The following is a 12,517-nucleotide window of genomic DNA, read 5'->3' on the forward strand; positions in this document are numbered from 1 at the left end:
GGTGCAATGTAACAAAGCTGTTCTGCAGCCACATCCGTGATTGCATCTGCTCTGCTCTTCCTATATGTGCGGGCTGAGCTTACTTTTCAACAGCTTTACCAACTGCCTTCAGTAACAAGCAGGAAGCTGCATGTAATAGAATGTGCTCTTATGCTTTGCGTTCTGGGGATCCTAAAGTAGTATTTTTTGCTTGCATCTCTTATTCTCATTGTGCTTGCTCTAGGGTTTCAAAGTTATTCTGGATGTCCTGATGTTCCAGAAAACCGGTCTCATAAATTATGTAGGATAAGTGCTCTGTTTTCTGAGCCAGTGCAGAACAGATCAGCACAGGATAAGAGGCTGAAATTAAAATGCATGTTCTTTGATACTGGATATAGTTAGCCTCATACATGTTGTGTATATACAGTACAGAGCATTTTATTGAATGAATAAACTGAAAATAAAATATATCTAGTAGAATATAGAAATGTGGATATTTAAATAAAATACATTAGGCCAGGCATCCAGCCTGATTGGTGGCCCTGAGCATGATAAATATAGGGGTATATTTATCATGCTGTGTAAAAAGTGGAGTGAAGCATTACAGCGATGTTGCCCAGGGCAACCAATCAGCAATTTCACGGTTAGTGTCCCCTAACCTGCATTATTTTGAAAAACCCAATAAAATATATAAAACAACATTTTTTTTTATAATTCTGCTGCTTGGAGACTGTTGAAGTGACCTGCTGGGGCTAGGCTAGCCAGGGGGAACCTATATCCAAATAACCATTGATTTGCAGAGCTGTTCCAGGTGACATACATAATGTGTTAAAGGAAGAGTAACACCAAAAAATGTATATATTTTAAAGAAATTAAACTATAATATACTGCTGCCCTGCACTGGTAAAAGTTGTGTGTTTGCTTCAGAAACATTTCTAGAGTTTATATAAACCCTGCTGTGTAGACATGGGGGCAGCCATTCAAAAGAAGAAAAGTCACAGGTTATATAGCAGCTAACAGATTAACCCTGTAGAATACAAAGGTGCCTTTTCTCCTTTTTCCCTGCTTGAATGGCTGCCCCCATGGCTACACAGCAGCGTATTTATATAAACTATAGTAGTCTTCCTGAAGCAAACACCCCAGTTTTACCATTGCAGGGCAACAGTACATTATATTTCAATTACCGTATATACTCGAGTATAAGCCGAGTTTTTGAGCACCAAAAATGTGCTCAAAAAGTCACCCTCGGCTTATACTCGCGTATATGGATAACATGTATATCCCGTGGATGTCCACGCGCACCCCCGCCACCAACCCCTCCTCGCTCAAACCACCTCATTGCTGTGCGCGCTGTACCACTAAAACCTCTCTTTGACGTGCGCTCCTATGGCAGATTCCGTGCGAGAATCCGCTCTGTCTGAGGATTCCAGCTGCCGCTCGTTCGTACCCCCGCCGCCGACCCCCCCTTCTGGATGCACGCAAGTGCACGCAAGTACCGCTCAGACGCCCCACCCCTCGCTGTGCGCGCTGTACCGCTACGATCCCTCATCTGGACAATCTCTACAATCCGGACACAGTGACCAAGAGGAGCGTGTGCCTCGGTCCCCAGCAGCTTCAACCATCCCCGCTCCCAGCCTACAGTAAACACCCGCCGCTACTCCTGGGCTAAGCTGCAGCACAAGCAGCCCATTGCGTTGTCTGTGGTGGTGGTTGGTTGCTAAGCAACCAACCACCTTCTAATACTGGTTGCATAGAACTCAGGACCCGGACTGAGAAAGAGCTGTCCAAACTGTGCCTTAACTTGAAAGTGGCTGCTCCCAGCCAAAGAGCGACTCAGCCTGCAATGTATTGCACCCCAGTCCTTTGGCACACCAGGCAAACCTGGCTTTTTCATGGCTGCACAAGGCCCCTGTGAACCTGCACAAACTGTAAGTCTACCCTGATGCACTCTCTTAGTACATAAGCTGAACCCCTTGGGTGCAAGATTTGGTAGGTAGATCCACTATCAGGGCTGTGCACCAGGAGGCTCAAGTGCAAGATGCTTCACTCCAAAGAGATTTTTGGGCCTGTCTAGTCATGGGCATCATGCACTTCTCAGCATCATGTAATTGTAATATTATGTAAGCCCACCCTAGGCTTATACTCGAGTCCATACAGTTTTCCAGTTTTCTTAGGTAAAATTAGATACCTCGGCTTATATTCGGATCGGCTTATACTCGAGTATATACGGTACTTTAGAACACTTAAATTTTTTGGTGTTACTGTTCCTTTAAAGGGATTTTGTCATGATTTTTATGGTGTATATTTTATTTCTAAATTACCGTATTTTCCGGCGTATAAGACGACTTTTTAAACCCGAAAAATCCGCACCAAAGTCGGAGGTCGTCTTATACGTCGGATATGGCAGGGCCGCCATCAGGAGGAAGCCTATTTACCTGAGGTCACTTCTCCAGCAGCAGCTGCATCTCCCGGGCGGGCAGAGCCCCGAGCACCGACGGCATGAGCAGGGCCCGGCATGCACAGCGGCTAGTACCGGGGGAGGGGACGGCCACACAGCAGCTGGGCATGGCGGCGCGACTGCACGAAACTGATACCGTGCCTCAGCCACGGACTCAGCAGGAACCTGACCCGGAAAGCATGGGAAGCTTCAGTGTATGAAAAGAAACCAGGGCAGGGTTGGCCAAGCCGCGGCCCTCCGGTCATCATTAAACTGCAACTCCCAGCTAGTCAGCTAAAGCAAGAGTGACTAACGTTGTATATCACTAAGGGCTTGTAATAAATTCTTACCACATCACCATTTTTAGGTAATTATAACTTTATTGCTTAATTTTTCTGTTCAGACTATACAATGTTTCTCTTTCATTCGAACTTTCTACTGGCTGCTTGGTTGCTATGGTAATTCAACTCTAGCAACCAAATAGCCTTCATTGACCGCAACAAATGTAAAAAGAAAAAAACACAAAGAATTAAGACTAAGACAGAATATAATTATATAACTAGTATAACTATATAAATAGAATATATAAATAGTCTATACCTTACTAAAAGAACTAGGAGGCCTATTCATTAAAGGGAAATACAAAATTCCACATGATCAAGGTTTTACCAGTTAAAATTTATTACATTTTCCAGCCTGATTCATTTATATAATTTGCTCATTTATAGCTGAACTACTGTATTTTAAGACTGTATAAGACGACTTTTTATCCCCGAAAAATCCGTGCCAAAGTCGGGGGTCGTCTTATACGCCCAGTCGTCTTATACACAGGAAAATACGGTACACTGTTTACGTAGCTAATAATTCACTCTACCTTTTCAAATTTTATTCCTGAACCAACAAATATATTTTTAAAAAATACATTATAAAACAGAAATACCAAACTTGCACAGGACTGCCTTTCAGTTATGCACTGATATTTCTATTTTTAGGAAATGTTCCATTGGGTGGACCCAATATTGAGTGTGATCTTTTTGTTTTCACTTCATATTTTTTGTGAGACTCCTATTTGGTATCACTGGATTTTTCTTGAATCTGGTAACCTTAATAAAGGGGTGGTTGACCTTCAGGTTAACTTTTATTATACTGTAGAATTGCCTTTTCTTAGCAACTTTTCAATTGGTCTTCATTTTAAAGAAAACATTATTGTGAAGAAAACTATGGCTTTATAAGGCTACAATTTTATTTAGGCCCTACTCTATTCATATTCTTGTCTCACTTTAAAAGCACTGCCTGGTTGCTAGGTTAAACTGGACCCTAACAAAAGGATAGCTGCTAAAATTTCAAAAGCCAAATAATTTAAAAATGAAGACCAACTGCACATTTGTATGCATCATGGCATAATTTTGGTCAACCAAAATATTATTTCAAAATATTTATTTATATATTTTTTTATGTGACTGCCCTTGCTATTAAAGTCAATATAATAGAAACGTTTTTAAAAGATATGAGAATAGAATAACTTAAGCATGACATAAAAAGGATCTTACTCCCTTACCTGTTGCTTTCCGTCTCGCAAGAGGCAGAGGATACCAAAGGTTTTCATATTACCAGAAAAGAGTAAGACTCAATCTGTTCCTTTATTGGAAAGCCACACTAGAAATATATTTTTATATATATATATATTTCATATTTACTTTTTGTAAAATTTAAATTATGGCATTTAAGCTTGCAATGACTATTGTGCTCTCAGGAGAGCAGGATGATCACAAACCCCAACCTACCTTTCCATTTTAGTTAAAGTGATCCAAATGATTTATAGAACACACCAGTTCCACTTAGGTGCAGCGGGACAACTTTCTCAGAAGTGTCATGTGCTAAAATCACAGAAATTAACTCCAAGACAGTACCTAATACAAGTTTGCTATAAATTAGCTAAAGAGGCTACACAGGGCAAAACAATTATGCCATGACTTTATGCGAGCAGTTTCAGTTAATATTATCCTACCATAAAGGGCACCTACCACATAAAAATTGTTTCCCTGAAGATGGGAAAAATAGTAATTTAAGAAAATCCCCTTTGCAGGTGCTTTACTCCCCACACCTCAAGGGAGCACATGTTGGCACACAAAGAGCATGTACCCCAGAATGCAAGTTTTACAATCTGCTATATTTCTGGTTGTAGAAGAACTTTCAAGAACTTTATAACACTATGGGGCTGATTGATCAAAATGTGAGTTTAGAGCTTAATATATAAAAACCTCACCCATGTTGTATTAATTTCTATGGGATTTTTAGAGGCGTATTTGTCAAATGGTGAGCTCTAACTTTCACCCATTAATAAATATGCTTCTAAAAATCCCATAGGAATGAATAGAATGTTGGTTAGTTTTTATGTATTAAGCTCTAAACTTATATTGTTAAATCTGCCCCTTAGCATAGCTTTGCAGTTTGGCATTTACTCATTTTGTATTTAGCAGAAACTTTTTTTTTTTATTCCACAACAAATGAAGTATGTGTTGATCTTGAAGAAAAACTATACCCCCAGAATATATCATATTTTGGGGGTGATTCACAAAAGGTCGAAATACCTAGGGGCAGATTTATTAAGACACAAATTCGAATCCTGAATGGGAAAAATTCGTATTGGATACAATCATTTCTGAAGATCGCAACTTTTTCGTATTGAATGATCATAAACGGTGGGAAAACCTTTCCGACTTTGATCCTTCTTTGCATGATTTTGGAAGCCTCCTATAGGACTCAATGGCACTCTGCAGCTCCAACCTGGCCCAAGGAATTTCACGATACCGAAGCGACAATACGAATTTGTCGTAAAATTTTATTGGATTGATAAATCTCCCCCATAGTGTTATTTTTAGCATGATTTAAAAATGGTATCACTTCTTATATTTTTATAATTAACTATCGATTCACCAAAAGTTCACTTGTCTGATTTTTATTTTTGTTATTTTTCAGTGAGCCATGTGCGGTATCTTTTAGCATGCCATATTTTAAAGCATGCAATATATTTATGTGTTATTTTATAGCACACATTATCATATGCTACTACCCAGGTAACCGTTACTTTCTGAAAACTACAGTTTTTCATGAAAATTTGAGGATGCATCACTCTAAGGTGATCACATACTTGATTCTCTTCTTCAGATTAAAAAAAAAAAAATCAGACTGCAAACTCCATCTTGTCAACACAGCCGATCATAAACTGCAATGTTGTTTAGTAACGCCCACTCCTAGGAGGTGTTAAGTTTCACAGTATTGATCACAATTTATGCTTTTAACTCTTAAAATAGAACTAGACTGAACGCATAATTCAAAGACCTATTTGCCAAGTGTCGCAATGCAATGCGATGCAATCTTGCATATGCGACTATTAACACATGCAAAATGACTGATGAATTGTTACTTGATTAGACATAATATTAATCTTATCGCATAATGCGTTGTGATAACAAACGTTTGCGAATCAGCCCCTAAGGCTGATGCCACACTAAGGGGCACATTTACTAACCCACAAATCAGAATTAGAAAAATTCCGATTGGAAAACGAACATTTTGCGACTTTTTCGTATTTTTTTCGGCGCCTTTACGACTTTTCGGAAATTGTTGCAACTTTTTCGTTACCAATACGATTTGCACAAAAAACGCAAGTTTTTCGTAGCCATTACGATGCGCTCGTATCTTGTCGCGACTTTTTTTGTATTGAGCGCTCGTAAGCGGCGGGCGAAACTTTCAGACTTAGCATGATTTTGGAAGCCTCCCATAGGACTCAATGGCACCCTGCAGCTCCAACCTGGCCCAAGAAAAGTCACCATACTGAAGCTTGAATAAATCCGAATCTTTCGTACTTGGCACGAAAAAGTTGCAACTTTTTGCGCAAGTAGTAACGCTACGAAAAAATCGCCAGATTTTGCACAACATTCGGAATGGCAACGAAAAAGTCGCGACAATTTTCCGAAAAATCGCCAAATGCCGATCATTACGAAAAAAACGCAATCGGACGCATTTGGCCCGTTCGTGAGTAAGTAAATGTGCCCCATAGTATTTTCAGCAAGCGGAAAAACACTTGCCAAAAATATCACCATACACTCCTTAAGGCTAATGCCAGACGAGGCGTAGGGCAGATATTTTCGGCAAGTGGAAAAGCGCTTGCTGAAAATTCAGCACGGGTGCAGGCACATGTAGCCGATATACGCATGAAAACACGATATAATGCAAAGTTTTTATGCGTATATCGGCTACATGTGCCTGCACCAGAGCGTATCTCACTCATTCGGGAGCAGGCACATGTAGGAGGCATAGGGCGGAATTTTCAGCAAGCGCTTTTCAGCTTGCCGAAAATATCCGTCCTACGCCTCGTTGGGCATTAGCCTAATGAGATACGCTCGGGTGCAGGCACATGTAGCAGAAATATGCATAAAAACATGAGACTTTGCATTCTCTAGTGTTTTTGTGTAATTATCAGCTACATGTGCCTGCACCCAAGCGTTTCTCATTCATTCAGGTGCAGGCACAGATGGGGGACATATGGCACATGTTTTTCAGCTTGAAAACATACACCATACTCCTGGCTTGGCATCAGCCTAAGTGTTCTACTAATTATCTTACCAAGTTATAATATATATTAGTATATTAAAGGAACAGTAACAAAAGTGTATAAAAGTAACATAATGTGCTGCTGCCGTGCACTGGTGAAAGTTGTGTGTTTACTTCAGAAAGTCTACTATAATTTATATAAATAAGCTGCTGTGTAGTATGGGGGCAGCTATTCGAAGGAGAAAAGGCACAGGCACATAGCAGATAAAACACTATTGTATTCTACAGAACTTGTCTGTTATCTGCTATGTAACCTGTGGCTTTTCTCCAGCTTGAATGGCTGCCCCTGTGACTACACAGCAGCTTATTATATAAATTATAGTAGTGTTTCTGTAGCAAACACACCAGTTTTACCAGTGCAGGGCAACAGTACATTATATTTTTATTACTTTAAAGTACATTTATTTTTTGGTGTTACCGTTTCTTTAATCCTTTCCCCTGCACCATTTTGTAATGGTTGGCATGCTACCTCCCTCTGGAAACAATGCAGCTTTTTAACCAACAGGTAGTAGTATGGGAGTAAAACACAAAGCTGTCTATTAATTGCCTGTGTGACCAACATGTATTTGTTCCCTTGGGTTGTTAGCATGCACCATAAATCTTATGATTTATGAACCCCTTCTTTCATTTTGTAAGCCATTTTAGGCTGGGTCCTTTACACTTCTTGTTTTGGTTATTGATTGCTTAGAAAAGACTTGTAATTCATATTTACAATGAATTACTTTGGCACCCATGATATGGAAGAGAAGATGCAAGGTTTAAGAGATTTCAGAATTTTATTTTTTTTTTTACATAAAAAAAAAAAAAAAAAGGACTGTTCAGTTCAACCGTTTACTTCACATACAATTGTAGGTACATTATGTGTAATCTGCCTTAAAGCAACAGTAATGCCAAAAAATTAAAGTAAATTAACTATTATACTGCTGCCCTGGCAAAAGTTGTGTGTTTGCTTCAGAGAGACTACTGTAGTTTATATATAAACCCTGGCTGTGTAGCCATGGGGCAGTCCAAAGGAGAAAAGGCACAGGTAACATAGCAGATAAACTCATAAGAAAACCGATAAACCGGGACTGTTCCTTTAAGCTTCAAATGCAATAAATATATATATTTTATATACATGGGCACATAGTGATGCAACAACCTGCAACCCAACCATAACCTCCCTGTATATATTATATATATTCCCTAATGACCCACCCATTCCTAATGTGAGCACATGGGACCCAAACAGGCACAAATGTATAGAGGCTGCTAAAGGCAGAATTACCAAAGGATTTGGGATTGCTAGCCCAAAAACCCAAGTACATCACTAGTAGCACACACACTACTAAAAACACACAAAAAGCCTTTCATTGAAAATTATTTTAATGTACATGCTGTTTGAAGTTCAGGAGTATAGTTTCCTAGATTGAAGTCTAATAGCTAAAGAAAAAAAAACAAAAAAAAAAAACACACATCGACATATTTAAAGCAATGTTTATTAAGTTATGGAAGGGGGGGGGGGGGAGGGAAGTGGAATATATGGATATGGTATGTTTATAGCAGTACTTAATCCAATGGATGTCTGCAAGTGTTTATTAACCAAAATAAAGGTTACCTTTAAATAATTTCAGATGCATTTTAAAATTCCCTAAAAGCAGTATCAGAAAATCTGGAAAGAAAAAAAAAGGAAAAAAGGGCATCTGCTAAATTGGATATTAACATTCACACAACAGGAGGAAGGTATGACCTAATTACCTGCAGGATTAATAAATGGTCAAAGACATCATCCAGAGCCTCTTATTCATAACAGAAAAACATAGAACAAAGTATGTTGGGGACCAGATAAAAGAAGAGCAGGCCCTTGTAAGTGCACATTTGGGGATGGAGGATGTAATCTATGATTTAAACTGATGACTTGTGTACACAAGCCAACCAATTTTTAAAGCAAGAAAGCTAGGCTTTCCCAGTGGCTTATAGCATAAAGCTTCTAGGCAGTGATTTTTAAATGTTATTAAAATACCATACAAAGTAGTCTGTGGAACCTAGAACAGCAAGGCCTTCTGATTTAGAGCAAGCCATACCAGAATATGAAAATGTAAAAAAAACTTCGGAATAGGCTCCTGCACACAGTGTAAGAAAGCTGTCCCTGTATGTGCCAAGTCAGTGCTGTCCAACTGGTGGCCCGTGGCCCCCACCTGCCTGCTATAACCGATTTAACATTTAAATGGTATCAGTACTTAGATTAACTGGCACCCCTGAATTATCTACACCTTTAAGACCTCAGACTAAGCATCCACATTGGTCAACTAGTTACACCTCAAACAATACAAGCAGTGCTGGCATTTTGTCACTATACTGCAGTACAAACTGTTCATCTTAAAAGAGTGGTCATGATCAGTTAACTGCAGAGTCATTAAAGGTTTCTCAGTTTTATTCCCTACTCCGCCTGTGTGCCATACGCTGCCTGCCCTATGCTGCTTGTGTGCCATACATGTAGACTGTTAGCATTTGGATATAGTTGTTAGGCCGTCCCTAAGATGTGTAATTATGTGCTACCTACAGGGGAGGAGGCAGCATATGATTTAAGGGAAAATCTTAATGACATAATAGACTTTCATATATAGTGATGGGTGATATCCCTGCAGTGAGCACCAACCATTTGGGTTTGGTTGTGCTACCACAATTAATGTGGGTATGGTCCTAAAAGCTCGTGATAACATGGGCGCGACTTGAAGTGGGAGGGGTTTTAAAAAGGGGAGTGGTCAAAGCTCTCTTCTATTATTGGCCCTCAAACCAAGTAGAAAAATTTCAGCCCTCAGTAGAAGCAACACTACACACAGTGCCACACCTTCATCCGGCAAACCGTTATACCTTTCTTGAAATCAGGAACACCAGCAATTTGAAAGAATCCTAAGTGCCCTTTAAGAATCTAAGAGAAAAAAAAACAAAAAAAAAAAAACTATTAGAGCAGGAAAAAGGGAAAGACTATTCCAAAAGGAACGATGCAGAAATTAAAAAAAAAAAAATTAAAGGTTTGAGCCATATTCTAAATTAGGGTTCCCAGCCTCTTATACGCAAGACAGTCAAACAAAAAGGCTTACAGAGCAACATAAGCACAAAAAGTTCATGGAAGTACCAAAGAGGGGTTTTTGCACATTATCAGCTTACAGGAGGCTTAATTTGGTAGTAAATCTTGCTTTTTCAACTTGACAAGTCAGGAATTCAAACATAACTACCTGGTTTGGGGGTACAGAGCAACATCCAAAAGGGATGGTGAGCAACATGTTGCTCACAAACCACCAGTTGGGGATCACTGTTCTAAATGTAATTGCATTTTACTAATTTGTGCCTAAATATTTCCACACATTTGTTTTTTTCATGATATCTGTTGTGGATTTTTAACGCTGCAGCAGAGGAGCTACGATAGTGACCAGGTGCTATAAACCACCATTGTATAATTTATACCAATTTCATTCATAGCTATACCATAAGTAGTAACCCATTTCTATTATGCACCTACAAGACATTACCAAATATTTCCAGTTTACACAAATTTTATAAACACTAGATCTGAAAATCACACATGTTCATTGGGAATTAGAAAAACTTCAATTAATGACCTGACTCCTTGCATGCTTCAGTTCAATGGCCAACCTGCAGCTGCCATATATATACTAACAGGTGCCCTCTATGCCAAAGTTTTAATCAGAGTGCAAGGTTATGTGGATAGTTTTGTCAGTTACTGGATAACTTTGCTATAAAGCATTACACTATAAATCTGAAATCCAGGTGGTATGTGCTAGAAAGCATTTAAAAATGGACTTACCATTCTAGTAAACAATTTTGAATAAGAAGTCTTGATCGCAATACAAGCCTTAGATGTTACAAAACCCACTGGTCAGAATATCCTGTGTGATCTTGAATTATGAACTGGCCTAAACATAAAATTGAAAGTGCATATTAAATATATAAAAAGTAATTAAGTTTAGAGTTTAAGTGTGCAGACTACAGATACATGTATTCTAGCCACTTATTGACTGTGGCTGTTTAAAAGCCAGCCTAACATTATCTAGCTATACCAGTCAACACTAATAGGTTATAGCTTGTAACTCCAATATATCATATTGCTTATTGAACAGGTATTGCTCTGCTTTAACAGAGCTTTGAAAACCTAGTATAAATAGCTGTATCCAGGTTCACCTTTGCCCAGAAAGGCAGTGAACAAAAATGTAGTCATTTGTAAAACTGCCCCCCCCAAAGTGGAAACAAAAAGGACATTTTCTGATTAGTAGTGAAGTAAAAGTTCAGCAGCGCTAACTAAACTACATACTTTGTTTCCCAACCATTCCCCAATGTGTTGGAGGAACTGCGGGGACATTGGTACCCTTCCACATATTTTCTGGTCTTGCCCCATGATAACCCCACTATGGTCAGAAATTTCAGGTTTACTAAGCAAACTACTACGAGAACCTGTGCCACCTGATATTACAACCTTTCTGTTAGGCAAACCATTCCCAAAAACAAGCAAATCATACCAAGCACTAATTAATCATGTCCTAACAGCTGCTCGAATCTCAATAGCTTCATATTGGAAAACCCCAACTGCCCCTACCCTAGCTGAGGTTAAACGAAGAGTGGAGTCAAATAAGGTCTTTGAATCAGGCATCGCCAGATTAACCAACAGAACCCCCCATTTTCTCAAAATTTGGACACCCTGGGTACTATATGCCAATGAAAGCTGAAACCCTATTATACTTTTGCAGCACAACCATTCAATATGTGTTTTACTACCAACTCTGCCCTTACTTTTTCTGAATTTTGATACCATAGAACTTACCAATGTCAAAATGTACCTATATCTTTCATAACTCTACCAGACTGCACTGTTAACATATATGTATTTTTTGTTATTGTTACTGTACAAGCAACACTGTCAAAACCTAATAAAAATATAAGTTACAAAAAAAAAAAAATTCAGCAGCGTTTCATGTATGCAGGATCAGCATACCAGTTGAAAAGGCAGCTTGGATGCTTTTAATCTGTCTGAACAAGGTCACTTATGACTCCTAAGTTTAAACAGACCACCCCTGACTCCATCTAATAGCAGTTTGTCTAAAAGTTGTTTGAGCTCCTGAAGACCCTTTTCATAGCAGTATTTGAAAAATGTAAAGGAGAAAGTGTCTTTACAGATACTTGTTCATGCATTAACCCCAACTGAGAGGCCCTCTATTTCAATTCAAGCCTCTAGCCATATTACCAGCAAGCTGACTGGCCATCCACTACAGCAAAGTGTTTGGGTCCAATTTAACTATACCCCGGCCGCAAAAAGCCCACTTACCTATCATTGCCTAGAGCCCCTCACCACTCCCTTATCACAGTTTTTACATTTACATTCTGTCCCTATCAAAACTACAACTGAAGTGCAACAGCGTACCTCGCCTTCCAATCTTACCAACTGAAGACACTTCGGGTCTCTGCCGATACGAACCTGCTTGCGCATGC

The sequence above is a fragment of the Xenopus tropicalis genome, chromosome 8 (assembly GCF_000004195.4).
Source record: "Xenopus tropicalis strain Nigerian chromosome 8, UCB_Xtro_10.0, whole genome shotgun sequence".
Taxonomy (NCBI): Eukaryota; Metazoa; Chordata; class Amphibia; order Anura; family Pipidae; genus Xenopus; species Xenopus tropicalis.